Source organism: Hyperoodon ampullatus, assembly GCF_949752795.1.
Source record: "Hyperoodon ampullatus genome assembly, chromosome: 7".
In the NCBI taxonomy this organism is placed as follows: Eukaryota; Metazoa; Chordata; class Mammalia; order Artiodactyla; family Ziphiidae; genus Hyperoodon; species Hyperoodon ampullatus.
Genome location: NC_136920.1, coordinates 6,368,463 through 6,375,220, shown reverse-complemented (window position 1 = coordinate 6,375,220; position 6,758 = coordinate 6,368,463).

Below are 6,758 nucleotides of genomic sequence, written 5' to 3'. Positions count from 1 at the left end.
AGTCCTGTCTCTGAGTGGCAGAAAGGGGGAAGGAAACCCCCCAAGGGGCCTCAAGGAGCCCTGCTCGGGGCCTTCAGGGAAGAGGCAGCCGGGTATCCCCACGGGCGGTGCTGCTGACGTTTTCTTTGGGAATCAACATCCCCCAACCAACCCTGAAGAAGGGGCTGGCATTTGGGGCACAACTGCCCCCTTGTGCAAAAGACCCCGCGTGACCCTGAGGCTTGCCCTGCGGATCTAGCTGGGGCTGGCCCTCCAGCAATTGGATGGGCCATCTTGCCTGGCAAGTACCTGCGATCAGATGGCGCTGTCTAAGCTTTTGTAGGCCAAGCACCTGAGAAAGGCTGAGCCTTAAGAAACAGATTCCCTGGGTGAGGACAGACGGCTTCTTGATTGTTGTATTTTTAAACTAAACTCCATGGGAAGCGATCCTTCTCTAGAGACCGTTTTACCATCAACCGCTGAGTAAAAGCTTGATATCTCTACTGAGGACCCACTGAATATTCTTGGGGCCTTTGGGGATGAAAAAGCACCAGGTGTGTTGAATTACAGATACATCTACCATCCTCAGATAACTTAGAGACCATCTGGAGGCTGTCATCTCCCCTCTGGTTTATAGCCAAGAAACTTGGCATTGATGTTATTTACTCTGAAAAAAACCAGGCTGTTTTCTTTGATGGGGCATTGAGGGTAAATATTTGCACGATTAATTAGAGTCTGTTTAGTTCCCCAAACTCAAACAATATGGGCAGCCTTTAAGGGTAAACAGACCACAAGATGTTAGTCATACCTGGAAGACTGTGGGCTGAGTGTCTTCCCTTGGGCCCCCGCCCACTTCATCCTGCAAACAAACAAGCGGAGGAAGGTTGAGGAGAGGTCAAGGAGCCCCGAGCCTGGATTTTGGACGTAGAAAATAAAAGGGACTAATTATGGGTTTTTTTCTATTGTTTCCATAGCCTTCTTGTTCTGTAATAATGTGTTGCAATGAGTGTGTTGGGTCTATCCATGAGAATTCCAAATTCTAGAGAAACAAATAGAAGTTTTGTACAGTGCATTGGAAAGAATTCTGGAGTTAACTAGAAGTTTCTAAAATCAATTGGACCTGGATCTGACTCCCAGTTCTGCCACTTACTAGCTGTGTGGACTTGGGCAAGCCATGGTCCCCTCTGGGCATCAGTTTCCTCAGCTGTACGTGAGAAGCATAACTCAGACCTCACCTGGCTGAGGTCACCCAGGCAAAGACAACAAAGCAAATATTGAATTCCGGCGACCTTGTGTTGCCCGAGATCTCTGAGGCTGAGGCTGCCCTCCTGCGTCTAAGGGGGAAGATGGCCAGTGGTGGGAGGGTCACAGTGTCGGATCACAAAACCTGTGCAATGCACCGAAGCGATCATTATTACTTTGGGTATTTCCCCTAACGCAGCCCCCGGGGCCACAGGTGCTCTGCAGACCTGCTCGGGTGCAAAGGGAACCAATCTAGAGCGATGAGGGGTCACAGACGTAGTGAGAGCACAGTGCGGTTTTCGCTTCCCTTGCAGATATTTGCAGCATGTCAAGGAGAAAGTCTCAGCCTGCTGCCAGGAGGTCCATGCACTCTTTACCAGGTGGTCTCCCGGGCGATGGTACCGTCTCAGCTTCAGGGTCCCCGGGGGCGGAGCATCCAGGTAGACCTGAACATTGTTGTATTTTTATTGTCTTTTATTAAACTCTCACCTTCTGTTCATGGACAGTGCTTCTGATTCTCCATTTCCAACAGAGATATTGGGTACTTTTAAAATACAGTTTGAGGGCTTCCCTGGTGGCGCAGTGGTTGAGAGTCCGCCTGCCGATGCAGGGGACACGGGTTCGTGCCCCGGTCCGGGAAGATCCCACATGCCGCGGAGCGGCTGGGCCCGTGAGCCATGGCCACTGAGCCTGCGCGTCCGGAGCCTGTGCTCCACAATGGGAGAGGCCACAGCAGTGAGAGGCCCGCGTACCGCAAAAACATAATAATAAAAAGATAAAGTTTGATAAGCCTTATAAAGGAAGGACATTCTGATACACATTACAACATGGATGAACCTTGAGGATATCATACTAAGTGAAAGAAGCCAGACACAAAGGGACAGATATTATATGATCCCACTCATATGAGGTCCCCAGAGGAGTCAGATCCGTAGAGACCGAAAGTAGGTCGGTGGGCGCCAGGGACTGCGGGAGGGGGATGGGGAGTGAGTGTTGAATGGGGACAGAATTTAGCTGGGGAAAAGAATTCTGTGGATGGATGACGGTTGCACAACATTATGAATGTACTGAATGCCAAAGAACTGTACACCTAAAAATGGCTAAAATGGTAAATTTTATGTTATGTATGTTTTACCACAATTAAACAACAAAAATAGTCCCCAAAAGTTTGAAAAAGTGAGCTGGATTAAAGGAAAATATGAAGCAAATCATAGCCCAGGGGATCACTGCTCAGGCTCAAACCAGGATGTGGGACTCTGGATGACTGATGTTTGGGAAACACTGGATTTCTACCTTAGAGCACATCAGTTCCGGCACAGACTCTGGAGTCAGGCTGCCCGAGCTCGAGTCCCAGCTCTATACTTACCGCTGTGTGACCTCGGACAAGTGACTGCACCTCTCTGAGTCTCGGTTTCCTCATCTGTAAAGTGTGAATGATAATAGAATGGATGGCATAGAGCTGATATTTATGAAGTGCTTGGAACAGGGCCTGGCACACAGTAAGTGCTATATGTAAGTGCTTGTTAAATTAACAGACTCCTGAGGGGAAGCACCCAGCGGCTGCCTCTTCAGCAGGCCCCTCTGCAGGTTAAGTTCTCAGAGACAGACCCACTTCAGCTGTAGGTCCCCTGCATCAGTGCCGGGGCCCAGGCTCACTCTAGCGACTGCGTGCCCCTGCCAGGAGCCCCTGGTATCAGCAGCAAGCAGCTGCCTCCAGTATCCAGCTGCAGAGAAGGCTTGACTGGTCTCTCCCCAGATCACTGTCTGCTCTCTAGTCCCCCTTCCCCCTCCCCCTCCACCCCCCTCTTCTCATAGCCACTGAGCTCTCTGCCCAGCCTTGCCCAGGGCCCTGGGTCATAGTGGGACCCTCCCCAGCCCCTGCAGGTACCTTAGTGAGACCCCTTAGGTCCTTTCCAAAGACACCTTGGAAATAGCCCAAAGGTCCATCAATGGATGAATGGATAAAGAAACGTGGCACAGCCAGACCATGGAATATCATTCAATCACAAAAAGAAATGAAGCTCTGAAACGTGCTATACTGTGGATGAGCCTCAAACACATTACGAATTATGGAAAAAGAAAATTATGAAAAAAGAAAACCACTGTGAAAGGAATGGGACACAAAAGACCACATTTTGTATGATTCCATTTATATGAACTATAAGAGATAAATCCACAAGAGACAGAAAGCAGATTGGTGGTTACCAGGGGCTGGCGGTGGGGGACAGGGAGTGACAGCTACAGGGTCCTAGGTTTTACCTAGAGTGATGGAAATGTTCTCGAAGTATGCAGTGACGATGGTTGTACAACACCAGGAATGTACCAAATGCCACTGAATTGTTACTTTAAAATGGTTAACTTTATAGTATGTGAAATTCACCCTGATACTATTTTTTCTTTTTTTTTGGCAAAAAACACCTGCTCGGTTCTGCTTAGTGCAGCTGCCTGGGACCCCACTGTGTGCCCGGCCCTGCCTTCAGATTCATCCCTCACCCGACCCATCACTGCCAAGCTGGCCTGTTCCAACTGGCCCGCACCCCCCCGCCATGGTGCCCAGGTCAGGGGCCACTGCCGGCTCTGAGCTGCCCAGTCGGGAGCGTCCTCCCCTGCCATTCAGGGTCCCCCACATGTCCCCGCCCGCCTCATCTGAGGATGATACAAATAACAAGACCCTCTAATCCAGGGCTTACAACGCGCCAGATTCTGGGCTGGAAGTTTGATTCTCTTTCCAGCTTCCCCAAACCTCCAGAGGTAGCTACTGCTGAGGCCCTTTTTACAGATGCACAAACCGAGGTGCCAAGAAGCAACTTGTCCACGACTGGGTGCCAGCCTCTTTCCATTTCCCCCGAGAGGCCCCGGGCTTAACTCCTCCGCCACCTTGCTTATCTCCTCCGGCTGTACACCGGCTCTCGGGGGTGGGGGGTTCATCCCCTGCCAAGCCTGAGAAGGGGCCCTACCCACGGCGAGGGATGCTCAGAGAACCAGATCGAAATCAAAACACACCTCCCGAGACTACCAGAAGTGAGTATTCAAGTGACCCGTGACCCCGGACGTGTTCTGAGAATGAGTGACAGTGGGGGCAGGGTGTATGTGACAAGTTGGGCATCTCCCGGTCTCTCTGAGGGGCCTGAGTGACTGCAGGTGATACACAGAGGGGTCTGCAGAGGCGGGTGGCCTTAGGCCCTGTGACACCGCTTGTCAAGTCAGTTCTGGCCTCTGACCCACTCCTGAGCGGCATTTGGGGGCAGTGGAGACCCAAGTGCTGTTACTTGGTGGCCTTGAGTCCTGTCTGATAAGGCCTGGGGAGGGCTGAGCCTGTCCCAGCAGGGCCCTGGCCTCAGCCTGCAAAGCCTATTTTAAACCAACCCTAGGGCCTGAGTGCTGGCCCCAGCTTTGCTGCGAACTGCCTCTTTTCCCTCCCTCCCTCCCCGCTTTGCCCAAAAGGGAAACCATTTTCCATAATTATAAGCATTGTGCAGCATGATTCCTGTATCCGTAATGATGGCTCCAGCGGCAGGCGTGTCCCTCCCCAGGACAGTCCACTTGCCCCACTCTGCTTTTGACAGAAACATCTTCCTGACTGCACAGGGGGATCCCTGGAAAACGAGTTGGGTCCCCAGGCATCCGTTCTTCTAGGGCACTCACTCCCCTTTCACGCCACACGGGAGCCCGGTCTCGCCCCAGCCTGGCAGCGTTTACCAAAATAGCAGCCGAAACCAATCTTTGTAAAAATGCGCCAGTTCGGGTATTTACTAAAATATCTTTTAAAACTTGATAGGATGAAATATCTTTTTAAAAGGGTCTGGATCTCTGACCGGCTCTTTTGCATATGTTGGACACAGCTGAAGGGTTTCATCAGAATGCAGCTTAATTGGAGCCAAGAAATGAAAAGAAGAAAAATGGCTTCAATCGGAATGAATCAACATCTATTAATGGCGGTTTAAAATATTTCTGCTAATAATAATACATTAAATAATCTGCCTTTTGAAGCTGGCTAACTAGACAATAGCCCATCTCTGCCCCCAAAAGGTAAACAATGATGGTTAAAAATAGCCCCAAGACCTATTTACATTTTTTTCCTCCTGAGCATTTTTGGTTTATAGTTCATCATTCCAGGGGTTAGAATTCTAAAATCTTCTCTGTGTATTTACACAACTGAGCTATTGCTATGTATCACGTTGGCTATCAGACTCTTCCAAGAAAAATGAGTTTGTATCTGGACTCCCGCACACCAACGGTTTGGGTCAGATGACTAGACTCTGTGAAATGCACGTGGCCCCAGCAAGGGCCCCTACCTACGGTGCTTTTTCTCCACCCAGACCCCTCAGCCATCCTAGGTATACATGTGGGGTATGCAGCACACAACTTGGGGCTTCTTGGCAGCCTCTTCACAGGATGAGACTTCATCCATCCACAGCCCCCCACCAGGTGCCTCGTCTTCCAATATTTTAGTCCAGACTGAAACGAGAGAAGTACAAAGGACAATCGCAGGTCACCTCTCTCCCTGACCCTTTGGGAGGAAGGAGGCTTGAATCTCCTCTCTGTACACAGCACTTTGGGTGGGGGGCAGGGAAGAACTTCCCAGCTGGAGACATTTCTTTGTGGTTTTGCTGCTACTACAAGCATTTCCGCCCAGAACAGTACGCGTGGGTACCAATGCCAGCAGGCTTGGCAGGGGTCAGGGAGGACTGGTCATCCATCCTCAAGGAGGCATAGATTCCTTTCACGTGGATGTGGTCTGTCTCCCCAGGGTGGCTGGATCTATCTCCACCCGGAGCCAGGCAAAGCCGGGGGCTTGTGGGGTGTTTACTTGGCAGGTGATCCAGGGGTCCCCAGCCCAGGTGGGCTCCCGGCACCAGCCTGGCTCCTCCTCAGGGTGTGGAAAGTGGGAGATGGCCTTTCAAAAGGTCAGGCAGGCTGCCCCGTCCTGCCACTGCCCGTGCAGTGATCAGGGAGCAGCTTAAATTAACGTTTTGTTTAAGGCAGTTCTGCCCAGAATTTATAGTTATTTACCTGGAGTTGTCATGGGTGTGAGGCTAGGAGAGACAGGAGGCGCCTTGCCTAAGGCTCTCCGCGCTCTCCTGATGCCCACATCTCTGCTGTCCAGGAGGATGCTGAATTGTCCAGACCTTGCCTTCTAAACAGGAACAGGGCTGCAGAATGGTACCTCCCGGCTCCCAGCCCTGAGCCGGGCTGCAGGATGTGGGTGGGAAGTCCCTGCCAGCACCCCTGGCTGAGTCCTCTTAGCCTCGCTTAATTAGAATCCTCAAATAACACAGTTTTCTCCGATTTGGGGGCAGTTCTCACTTTATCCAGATTCCCAAGTTCTGCATAGGTTGGTGTTCAAGTTCAGTTCAGGCACTTGCCCTGTAACCTCCAAATCTCCTTCCCATCCCTGGGCTTCACTTCCTCCCTCTTCTGACAAATTCAGAGTGATGAATCGGGGTCCCGCCTGGGGGAGGGGGCCAGTGCACTCTCCACTGACGCCCTATGCTGTGCCAGCCTCTCGGGGCTGGATCGCTGCCCCTCCCCCCAGT